Source organism: Schistocerca piceifrons, chromosome 2 (assembly GCF_021461385.2).
Source record: "Schistocerca piceifrons isolate TAMUIC-IGC-003096 chromosome 2, iqSchPice1.1, whole genome shotgun sequence".
Classification (NCBI taxonomy): domain Eukaryota; kingdom Metazoa; phylum Arthropoda; class Insecta; order Orthoptera; family Acrididae; genus Schistocerca; species Schistocerca piceifrons.
In genome coordinates, this window is record NC_060139.1 from 992,989,265 (window position 1) to 993,000,870 (window position 11,606).

Genomic DNA, 11,606 nt, shown 5'->3' on the forward strand with positions numbered 1-11,606 from the left:
CGTGGGCGTCTTCTCGAAATAGGAGTTGCAATGTATTCACCCCTCCTGGCATACTTTCGGCATTTTCTGTCAACTAGAGCGTAATAAACACACATGGTAATCCAAGGCCGTTTTCACTCACAGTTCTTCTATAAAATTCCTTTCACATCTGTGCAAGTTGCTGTCAAATAGCGTACGAGTAGTTTACTCCGAGCTGCACCCACAACCCTAGTTTTAACAAATTTTAATAGCACACTGTGTCCAAGGCTTGGCGTTAACTCGAGCGCTAGGTCAGAATTTCCTACGAAATGTCTAAAGCTAAACCCCGTTGGAACAGTCCTCGGAAGGCCCAACGGTACTGATCAACCGCCGTGGCATTCCCAGCGGACGGGCGTTACTGGATGCGGGTATGGAAGGGCATATGTTCGGCACATCGCTCTCCCGGCCGTTGTCAGTTTTCGTGACCAGAGCCGCTGCTTTTCAGTCAACTAACTCCTCAATTGGCCTCAGAAGGGCTGACTGCACCCCGCTTGCCAACAGCGCTCAGCAGACCCCCGACGGTCCCCTAACCAAGTCTTTTCCATGCCCGACAGCTCGTAAATTCGGTGATCTGACGGGAACTACTGTTACTACTGCGGCAAGGCCGTTGGCATGAATTCTGTTAAGTTCATTTTTTATTTCCGTCAAAAACTCTCGGGATTAACTTAAATTCGTCAGACTAGACTATATGCTGAACAGGAATCTCACTACTTTCCATATTCGTACTGTATGTTTTTTTGTCCTTTTTCGCAGCTGTATACCGCGTTTCCGTACTACGTTGTGATCCATCCACTCTGTTTTTCGGTCAGGCGGCGGTGCTGTGCAGACATCTTCGCAAACGTGAGGTTGGAATCCGGTGCGGCTATCAGACACGTGCCGCTCATTCAAGTGTCTGTGCCCCGACCTTGGGTGTCGTAACTGCTGTGACAGCATCCTGTCTTGTTTACAGCTGTTGGCTGGTTGTTGCGGCCTTGGAATCGTGGGACGGTGATTTCTTCTCGGCTTCTTCTTCTTGCCTCGCTCCTGCTGTACACTAAAAAGGTCTATTCTGCCTGTGCACTGTACCTGGCCTACCTCGAAAGCTGAAGCCTATTCGTCTTAAGAATGGAGCTTGCTACTTCCAAGAGAAAATCCTTTCTTCCATGCACTAAGGCGGCTTACTTCATAGCAAAGGTAGCCAGGAATTGAAGCCTGAATCCCACATCTGACATCAGGTTTATATGCTGTAACCCGACGTGAGTGGCGACATACTTACTTTAGAAGTTCACGCTCAGATCAGTTGTGAAGCGGAATTTTTGGTCACCCGTTTCTTGGTATACGAGCAGCTGCGTACGACACTGAAATAGTGACGGGGTCATACTGACATGTTTCAGGTCTCTGTGGTTGAGGACAATACAGAAGGACTAGAATGTGAAGCTAAGGAAATAGATATGGTGATGATGTGGAAAATGAGACTCTGGGTTGGCTTACTGGTCTGATTTTTATTCTTTCTTCACATGTGAGCAACGAACATACTGAAGAGCATAGACACTGGTATATAAAAACATAGATGAGGCTTACTAGATTCTCCATTCAGTTGCCGGAACATATAGCCAACCCGGCCTGTAACTTGATTAAGATTTGGCTCTACACAGTAGTGTATGGTACTACAGACCACGAACCATGGAGGAGCCAGATTCTATTGTTCTAGTCGAACCCTTAGCCTCAATGTAAGTGACATACAGACAGAGGCAAGTACAAGTAAACATGGAAAGTCCTTCTTCATGCACGAAGTTCATTGAGTCTGACTGCTGATTTTATTGTAGATTCCTCAATCTGAGGCAGATGTCACTACATGCCTTGAAATCCGCTTTTGTGGCGCTTGAGGGCATCTATAAACGGTGTTGAGGTTGTTTGCTTGTAGATGATACATGACTACATCGCTTTTGACCTTCAGTTCGCAATCAGCGCGCTTGTAATCAGCCGTTTCCCAGTGCGTATGGCCTCTAATGGACTGACGAACGCTGCTTGCACTGTGCACTTACAGCTAATACTCATACCTCAGCGACTTTTTGATTTTTTGGCAACCTTCCATAATTCAGTCCGTACACACCAGAGAGGCAATTCTGGCGTAGCGGTTATACTGCAAGCAATACTGTCGAAAAGTCAAGACTTGTTCATAGGATTTGTCTACCTGGAAAATGGGTTCGACAGTGTAAATTGAAATGAAATGTCGTGTGGCTAGGGCCTCCCGTCGGGTAGACCGTTCGCCTGGTGCAGGTCTTTTGATTTGACGCCACTTCGGCGACCTGCGCGTCGATGGGGATGAAATGATGATGATTAGGACAACACAACACCCAGTCCCTGAGCGGAGAAAATCTCCGACCCAGCCGGGAATCGAAGCCGGGCCCTCAGCATTGACAATCTGTCACGCTGACCACTCAGCTACCGGGGGCGGACCTCGACAGTGTAAAATGGAACAAGATGTTCGCAATTCTGAGAAAAATAGGGGTAAGCTATCGGGCAAGACGGTTAATATACAATATGTACAAGAACCAAGAGAGTACAATAAGACTGGAAGACAGAGAACGAAGTGCTCGGATTAAAAAGGATGCAAGACAGGGGTGTGTTCTTTCGACCCTACTGCTCAGTCTACACATCGAAGAAGGAATGACGCAAATGAAACAAAGTTTCAAGAGTGGGATTAAAATTCAGGGTCAAAGGCTGAGCTTGATAATGGTCATTGAGCGAAACTGATAGCGAACTATGCCAAATAAAGGACAGCTCAAGGTTTCACCACGAATTTTAACGAAAAATGTAGCATATGATATTAAAGGAAGGAAGCTGTAATAAGAAGAGAACGTGTGTCAGCGTGAGAGACGTGCTGGTGCGCGGAGCAGCGCTGACCTGGGTGCGATTCGGCCGGCGCCGGCGGCGTCGAGTGGGTGGTGAGCTCGCGGCGAATTAGCTAAATTAGTACAAGTGGCAACTCAATCAGGAGCGGCGCTGCCCGGGTCGTGGATTAGCGTTGCGGGTTAACAAGGGCCGTGCGCCACTGCCGCGTCCCGCCGCCGCGTCGTAGCGGCTGATGCGGCCGACAAGTCGCTGCGCGAACGAGCACGAGCACTCGCGCATGCGCAGTGGCCAGCCTGTGGCTCGCAAAGCCGCGGCACGGCCGGCGACCGTGACGGGCTTACGAACGCCCGCCGGACAGAGCTAGCGCTGCGACCCGAAAGCCCGATAAATAACGTGAGGCGACCAACGAGGTCGACCCCACGTCTGTGCTAATGAGGGCAGCGCCATCCCACCGCGCTGCCTGTTACGAAATAGCTGTCGCAGACAGCGCCCGGACAACTTGTTACGTCAAAAGCGACGAAGAACACAAAAGCAGCGGTGGCGGAAAATCTCGAAACACTCATCGTCGAAGATTTTTGTGCGCGTTTCTAACATCCGTCCTGCACAAGCTGAAATTAAACCGTCCTTGAATTACCTTCTTTAGTTAACTTATAGACAGTGTCCTATTTGCTCCGTGTGCGTTTTTTCCGATGATGTCGGTACCGCTATGAAAAAAAATTGCAATATGTGTGCTCTAATATGATTATAGATAGCCACCGTCATAAGGTGGACCCCTCCCGTTCCCCAGTCCAATCCTACCACTGCCAACACTGTCTCATGTACAACGACCACGTTACCTCTGCCTGCAAGAACCCCCCTACTTGTCCCCACTGTAAAGCTTTCCACTTCCTCAAGAATTGCCCCAACCTCACCTCTCCCCCCTCCTGCAACACTTGCAACGAACCAAATCCTACCTACTCCTCAAAGTGTAAAGCGAAACCTCCTCCAGTCACCCCTGAGCTCACCGTCCCTGTCCGTCCCGTTGATGACCCCATCCACCCCAACAACTCGCTCCGTCCTCCACCTACTGCAGAGGACATCATCCATTTCATCACCATTGTGCTCCAAAACATCCACCCCTTCCAGCGCTCCCACACCCTTTCCCAAATCGCCCTCGCTGCCCGTTCCATCTTCCATCTTACCACCTATGCCACATTCTCCCACAACCAGGCCCACTTCACATTCACCCCCCTCACCATCCTCGTTTAACTCTCACCTCCCATGGTACAACAACCCTACCGTATCCTGTACCACAACACTCGCTCCCTGCCCACCCACAAACTCCTCTTCCTCCACACCCTCCGTCAGCACCGCGTGGATGCCTTCGCCCTAAATGAAACCTTCCTTCAACCCCATATCTCCATCTCCACGGCTCCTTACACCCTTCACCGCACCGATAACCCGTACCCTCTGGCGCGTGGCGGAGTTGCTATAGGCCACCTCAAGCACCTCCCTGTCCGGCCCCAACCTCTCCTTAACAATCCTGCCGAGCATCTCACCCTCAGCCTCTTCTTCCCCACCCTTACCATCACCTGTGCCACCATTTATGTCCACCCTCGCACCCCCATCCCGTACGATTTCGTGGCCAACACTGACCGCACCTTCTCCACCTACGTGATTGCCGCTGACCTCAATATCCACAGGTGTGATCCTGCCGACCTCCAGCGGTGGCATCAGTTTCTCACCACCCTCCAGGGAGACCTGGTTCCCCTGCCTCAGCACACCCGACCCGAATCCAACACCACTCCCGATGTGGTCCTTGCCTCTCCCAACCTCCTTGGGCGCATCACCGCAGATGTCCTTGACCTCATTGGCAATGACCATCCTCCTGTTCTCCTCGCTATCTCTAATGGTCGCCATCCCCGCAACACTCCTCACCCTGACGTCCCTCCTAAACTTGCCCATGATTACTCCCGTGCCAACTGGGATGCCTACCGGGACTCCATTCACACCCAGGTTGCCGGCCACGACCTTACCCTCCAATCTCCTGATGACATCTCTCGCACTGCTGTCTTCCTGCACCAGACCTTGTCTGACGCCGTCGCCACCCATATCCCCACCAAAGCCATCCACCCTCACCGCCCCGCCCTGCCTCCACAGGCCGTCCTCCTCCTTCGAGGGTCCCGCCGCCTTTACCGCTCTTTTCTCCGCACTCGTGACCGGGATACACTTACTCGCCATCGGCAATTACAGCGAAGAAACGCTGTGCCTGGCGCCAGACATGTACACAACTCAACACCACGCTCCCCATAAACTCCTCCAAGTATTGGTCTGCTTTCCACCGCCTTACTGGGAACCGCCCCACCCCCTAGTATCCTCTCCTCCTTAATGACTGTCCCTTTCCTGACAACCTCAGTAAGGCCAACCACTTTACCTCTCACCTCTTCGATGTTTTTTCCATTCCAGATGATCCCCACTTTGATTATTCCCTCTTCCCTGTCGTCTTGGACCGTACGAATACCTCTGTTCCTCCCCTTTCTCCTAGCTTCCAGTACTTGGGCCACACGCCACCATCTGAACTGAACACTCCCATCACTACACAGGACATCAGCCTCACACTCCGCACTAAACGCAACACTGCTCTCAGCCACGACTGCATTACCTACCGCCACCTCAAACACTGCCCTCCCTCCTTCCTTTCAATCCTTGCCACCCTCTACAATGTCACCCTTGCCACTGGCTTCTATCCCGATCTGTGGAAAACCTCCCATATCCTAATGTTTTCCAAACTCAACAAGCCTCCATCTGATGCCTCTTCTTATCGTCCTATCTGTCTCACAGCGGTGTTCAGCAAGCTCTTGGAATCCATCCTTTCCCGGCGCATCCATCACCACCTCCGCCAAAATCACCTCCTCCCCAGCACCTAATGTGGCTTTCGACCTTCCTTCTCTGGTGATGACCAACTCCTCCACCTCACTCATCTCCTCTCCCTCCATCTTAACTCCCATCGCTCCGCCATTTTTGTCTCCCTTGACCTCGAAAAGGCCTACAACCGTGTCTGGCATCCCGGTCTCCTGTTTAAACTCCAAACCTACGCCCTTCCTATCAACTACATCTGTCTGATGGCCTCCTTCCTTTCCCACCACCCCTCCTATGTTACCATCCATAATGCCAATTCCCACACCTTCTACCCCTCTGCAGGTGTGCCCCAGGGCTCTGTCCTCTCCCCTCTCCTCTACCTCCTGTACACGACAGATATGCCCCAACCCCCCCTCCAGTACACCTCTTGCAATATGCTGATGACACCGCATTCCTCGCCCTCGCTCCTACCCTCCAATGGTCCCAACGCCTTCTCCATAATCACCTTGACCTTTTTGCTGCATGGTGTAACCAGTGGCTCCTGGATCAATCCTTCCAAGACCCAGGCAATCATCGTAGGTTGTACCACTCGCTCCTTCCAGCTCCTGGATTTCTCCCTTACTGTCTGCGCCCATCCTGTCCGCCTCACCCCCACCATCACCTACCTTGGCCTGACCATTGATCGTCATCTCACTTGGATCCCTCATCTCCGCTGCATCCAATCCAAAGCCCACAACCGCCTCCGACTCCTCAAACTCCTCTCTGGCCGGACATGGGGATTACACCCCTCTACCATCCTCCACACCTACAAATCCTTAATCTGTCCCATCCTCTGTTATGCCAGTCCTGCCTGGATATCTGCCCCCCCCCCCCAAATTCTATAAGTCCCTCCAGATCCTTGAGTGTCATGCACTCTGCCTCACCTTCCGTATACGCCTCCTGTCCCCCATGCGGATCCTCTACAATCTCATTCCTTTCCCCCATCTGCTCCTCTTCCTTGAACATATCCGCATCCTCTACACCTCCCGCCACCTTGAACCCCCTCACCCCCTGGTTGCTCCTCTCCTCTCCCATCCCCACCCCCTGCCACGTCTTCACTGTTGTATCCCCCCTACCCTCCATCTCTACACCCTACATCTCCTGTCCCAAGGTGGCTTCCATCAACTATCCCTCCCAGATGGTGCCCTCTCTCCCTCCATTTATCCCTCCTATCAACTCTGATCCTCACCCCCCTTCTGTCCTCCATCCTTTCCCTGGGCTCCCTCTTCCTCCCCCCTTCCATCCTGTGTTTTCTCCCCTCCTACCCTCTCCCTATCTCCTTTCTCCCCCCCCCCCCCTGAGTCCTTTTGTACTCCCCTCCTCTGCCTTCCCCACTCCTTGGCGCGTCTGCTCAGCACCCCCCACCCCTCTTATGGATCCTCATCATTGGCTCCTTTCCCCCCTCCACTTTTCCTCTGCTTCCCCCCCTTTTTTCCCGTCATCTGACCAGCTTCCCCCCACCTGCTCACGGGTGTGGTATGTCATATTTGTGCCAACTTTTTAGTGCAGTGTTTAAGTGAGTGTTCAGTGTTGTACGTCTTTCCACAGTGTTTCGAACAGAAATCATGCTGTCGCTGGGTGTACATTTTATATCTCTTGCGAACAGAACCCAGACTGTCGCCATGTTTTTTAATTGTCTGTCTATTATTTTTTCTGCTTCCTGTGTATTTTATTGGCATCATCAACCCTGTGTTTTATGTTTTAAGCTCCAGAATTTTCTGCCATTTTACCTTTAAGTCAGCGATTTTATCGCCAACTGTTATTATTTTTTTATTATCTTCATCTTTTTAATACAAATTCTGTAGGCTGAAGAGCGGCGTAATAAGCTGCTGCCAGCCCGCCCCCTTTAGGGGGAATCGAAACTCAATAAAGGAAAAAAAATTATAGATAGCTACCATTTATGAAAAACATGCTACAAGAAAGTATACATTGTAAATAACCGTCTTGAAGTCCGCGGCTCGTGGTCTTGCGGTAGCGTTCTCGCTTCCCGCGCACGGGGTCCCGGGTTCGATTTCCGGCGGGGTCAGGGATTTTCTCTGCCTCGAGATGACTGGGTGTTGTTGTGCGTCCTTAATCATCATTTCATCCTCATTCACTTGCAAGTCGCCGTAGTGACGTTAAACAACTTGTGGCGCGGCGGCCGAACGGGTCTCCCGGTCACCAGTGCCGTACGCTCGTTACATTACCGTCTTGAATTTTACAGAAATACACCTCTGATGACATAACTATCTTGAGAATGAATAATATTAACACCAAAGCCTATGCGCATGCCGCGATTGGACCATGTGTACACGCCGACTGACGGAGTTAGCGTATAACAACATAACTCTACAGCACCGTAGCGTACTCTTCAGTACGTCTTCGTGTAAATTCAGGTGACTGTTCTCTGTATTTGCTTACCAAATCTCGAATGCATTGTAATGATTGTACAATAGTGGCCACTCACCGGTGGATTTGCCCCGGTATTTTCTGTATAAAAACTGGATACTGTTATTAATATTTCTCGTTGAGGTAACGACTGATTGGCGCTCATTCTCCGTATTATCCGCGATCTTTACGTAGGGTTAGTGAGTCACTCCTCATACTACCGACTTTTTAAAAGCAGCGTATGTTGTGACATATACATGTAATATATAAGTGGAGACTGAAGCGACAAATGAGAATTTGTACCACGGTCGGGATTCGAACCCAGGCGTTCCGCTCACTAGGCAGATGTTCTAACCACTACGCCACATTCGCAAAGTAGTTTTGCACAACTGCACGGACTGCTCTAGCACGCCTCGGTCATCAGTCCATATTCCCATTCACGCGCACCGAGCGAGGTGGCGCAGTGGTAGGACACTGGACTCGCATTCGGGAGGACGACGGTTCAATCCCGCGTCCGGCCATCCTGATTTAGGTTTTCCGTGATTACCCTAGATCACTCTAGGCAAATGCCCGGATGGTTCCTTTGAAGGGGCACGGCCGACTTTCTTCCCCATCCTTCCCTAATCCGAGCTTGTGCTCCGTCTCTAATGACCACGTTGTCGACGGGACGTTAAACACCAATATCCTCCTCCCTCCTCCCATTCACGCCTCAGACCACGTGCTATTCCCACTTAACTCTTAACAAATATTGCGTAGCTCTTCAACTGTTTTGACATAGTATCTCAGCATCGAACGAAAGGGGGCTCCTGACTGAAAGCCGACGATAGGTGCTTTAATTAAATGAAACTACATAGAGACCTTTTGATGTCTCAAACATCTATTAAGTATTGTGCAGACCGAAGCGACAAATGCAAATTTGTACCAAGGCTGGGAATCAGACGCGGGTGTCCTAGGCAGACACGATAACCTCTACGCCACCCTAGCACAATGGCTTTGTACAACTGGGAATTTGAAATGGGAATTTGGATCGAGGAGGGAAACCCGCTAGGTTAGTTTGCGCAGATGTGCTAGGGTGGCGTAGAGGTTAGCGTATCTGTCTAGAAGGACACCCGCGTTTGATTCCTAGCACAAAGCACTTCAGGCCACAAGTGGCCCATCGGGACCATCCGACCGCCGCGTCATCCTCAATGAGGATGCGGATAGGAGTTGTGTGGGCAGCACACCGCTCTCCTGGTCGTTACGAGGGTTTCTGTGACCGGAGCCGCTACTATTCGGTCGAGTAGCTCCTCAGTTGGCGTCACGAGGCTGAGTGCACCCCGAAAAATGGCAACAGCACATGGCGGCCCAGATGGTCACCCATCCAAGTGCCGGCCACGCCCGACAGCACTTAACTTCGGTGATCTGATGTGAACCAGCGTATCCACTGCAGCATGGCCGTTGCCTTGATTCCTAGCCTTGGTACGAATTTTCATTCGTCGCTTATGTCTACACCTTTATACATCAGATACGTTTAAGACTTCAAAAGGTCTCCGGTGCCATATAGTTCATTTGATACACTGATAAGCCAATACAATATACTTAATATCGTATTGGCGCTACTCAGAACACATTACAGTTGCAGTTCTGCGTGGCAGGGATTCGGCAAGTCTTTGGTAGATTTCCGGAAGTATGTGACACCACATGTGTATGTACATGTGACGCAAGTACTGTGAAATATGGGCCACTGGTCTGCGGGCGCCAGATACCGTCCAGATATATTACACTTAGTTCAGATCACATGAATCTGGTGGCCAAGATATAAACTTAAAGTCACTATCATGCTTCTGAGACCACTGTAGGACGATTCTGGCCTTGTAACACGGACAATTATACTGCTCGAAGATGCTATCGCCACCGAGGAAGAAAGTAGGCATAGAGTTCAAGTATTCGTGGAAGTATATTCCGTCTATGTAACTAATTGAAGGCAGTTTCTTTATCGCCATACGCGTTTCGGTTCTTTTATTTGTGAAGGATCTTCAGTGGTCTGTAATACATGTAGGGTGTTACAAAAAGGTACGGCCAAACTTTCAGGAATGTTTCCTGAAAGTTTGGCCGTACTTTTTGTGTGTGTCTGGTTGTTACAGTATGTTACTATTTTACATTTTGTCGTGTTGTTGTCCTGTTTTTTTTAGGTTAGAATCAACTATTGCAGCACAAATTTCGTGATGTGAAATTATCACTCGGTGTTACTTACCATTTCCAGGGCTGCAATCCTATGTGCGTGGCCCTGGAGATGTGATCATTAGTCTCCATGCTCCAGTTGGACGATTTCTGATGTTCTTTCAACCACATTTTATTAAACACATTGCATACCTCGCTTTTACTTTACATTTTGTGCTCAACATGTGTTTGTTTTCGGTGTGTAGTGTTGCTAACTGTAGCTGTGTGTCTTTTTTTTGTGTTGCGTGTGTGGTCTGATATTTTCATTTGTTTCTTGTGTGTGTGTGTGCGTGTGTGTGGGTGTATTTTGTTTTGTGTAAATGTGTCGTTCTTTGTGAGAGTATGATTTTTTAGTTTTTTATTTTATTTTTTAATGGATATTTGTGTGTATAAGAGAATTTCGGTTATGTTTCGGATTTCTGTTTGTTATTGTTTCAGTGACTAGCATGATCACAGACCTACTGTTTGTATGAATTTGGTCACTAAGTACCTTCTTTTGGCATTGCAAGCATGATCACAGAGCGACTGTTTGTATGAATTTGGTCACTAAGTACCTTCTTTTGGCATTGCAATAGGTCTTTATATGTGAAAGTTTTCTTGCAATATCAAAAGCTTTTTCTTGTGATTATTCAGTATAACAGAAAAGAAATGGCCAGAATGCTCAAGTAGGTTAAAAACTGTATTACAAAATAGACAGCTGTACCACTACTTCTTATTGAAGACAATCGATTTCGTTCCTATTCAAGACCATCTTCGAGTCTCAAAAGCAACTCAGCTATGCATTTTCCCAGTTGCAATACCAACTGTACCTTACAGACAGTTCAAAAAATGGCTCTGAGCACTATGGGACTTAACATCTGTGGTCATCAGTCCCCTAGAACTTAGAACTACTTAAACCTAACTAACCTAAGGACATCACACACATCCACGCCCGAGGCAGGATTCGAACCTGCAACCGTAGCAGTCGTGCGGTTCCGGACTGAGCGCCTAGAACCGCTCGGCCACAGCGGCTGACAATGAGTGTAATGGGCAGGGGCGCTACGAATGTAGTGTGTGGACATTAAGTTGGGAATGTGGATCTCACGAGGAACGTGCAAGGTATATGTCCCTGTAGTCGCACCATCCTTTGTACCCTCGGTGGCTCAGATGGATAGAGCGTCTGCCATGTAAGCAGGAGATCCCGGGTTCGAGTCCCGTTCGGCGCACGCATTTTCAACTGTCCCAGTTGATGTATATCAACGGCTGTCGGCAGCGTATGGTCATGATTTAATTATCATTTCATGCCGCAGATCGTCGCCCGTCCTGTACAG

The 11,606-nt window shown here is 49.6% G+C and overlaps 1 pseudogene; it reads right to left on the bottom strand.

The window, feature by feature from the left end:
- Positions 1-9,421: 9,421 nt before the first annotated feature.
- LOC124778633 lies at positions 9,422-9,539 on the bottom strand (annotated as a pseudogene).
- Between the last annotated feature and the right edge of the window lie 2,067 nt (positions 9,540-11,606).